Source organism: Podarcis bocagei (assembly GCF_964188305.1).
Source record: "Podarcis bocagei genome assembly, chromosome: W".
NCBI lineage: Eukaryota > Metazoa > Chordata > Lepidosauria > Squamata > Lacertidae > Podarcis > Podarcis bocagei.
In genome coordinates, this window is record NC_138131.1 from 23177281 (window position 1) to 23178300 (window position 1020).

Genomic DNA, 1020 nt, shown 5'->3' on the forward strand with positions numbered 1-1020 from the left:
TGAGGTGAGGTGCACAAGAGGGCAGCTGTGTGAGTAGCTCAGGCGGCAGAGCGCTGAGACTCTGAATCTTGGGGTCATGGGTACGAGCCCCACGTTGGGCCAAACGAATGAATACAGCCTAGGACCGCCTCTCCACGGAGGATCTAACAGTCTGCAAATAAAAAAATGTTAGAGGTCCTGGGCTTCAGGGAGATTAGGCTGGCCTCGACCAGGGCCAGGGCTTTTTCAGCCTTGGCCCCGGCCTGGTGGAACTCTCTGCCACAAGAGATCAGGACCCTGTGGGATCTGACATCTTTCTGCAGGGCCTGTAAGATGGAGTTGTTCCGCCGGGCCTTTGGTTCAACCTGACTCCCCTTCTCTTTTTGTGTAAGGACTAGTATGAAAGAGGCCTCCCAGTGTTCTCACAGGCCCATATAAGAGTTGGGCCTGATGAGCGTTTACTGTTCCCAACCCTAATCCTGCGGAAAGCCATCTAATTGGATTTGAATTTGATCCTGGCTTGTTTTCAGGAGGTAATTTCGTTATTGCTTGATTTTATACCAGTGTTACATATTTGGTGTTAGCCTCCCTGAGCCCGGTTTCGGACGGGGAGGGCAGGATACAAATAAAAGTAGTTGTTGTTATTATTATTATTATTATTATTATTATTATTATTATTATTATTATTATTATCATCATCATCATCATCATCATTATCCTCTTAATTTCCATCAGCCCTTGGTTGTAGCAATAAAACAACGAGATGATCTGCAAGGAATAGAAATGAAAAATCAATGATATCAAATACATTTGAGGGTTTTGAATCGAGAGTGGACCTTATTCTGACTGCCCCAGCTCAAAACCCGGCCGCCTTTGCCGTCACCTGCTCCTCTTGATCTGCCAAGAGAGGACTCTGGGGTAGTGGTTGGGCAACCCGGAACAGGCAATAAAGGAGGGGTAATCATCTCACGACAAACCTAGACAGCATCTTAAAAAGCAGAGACACCACCTTGCCAACAAGGTCAGTATAGTAAAAGCTAT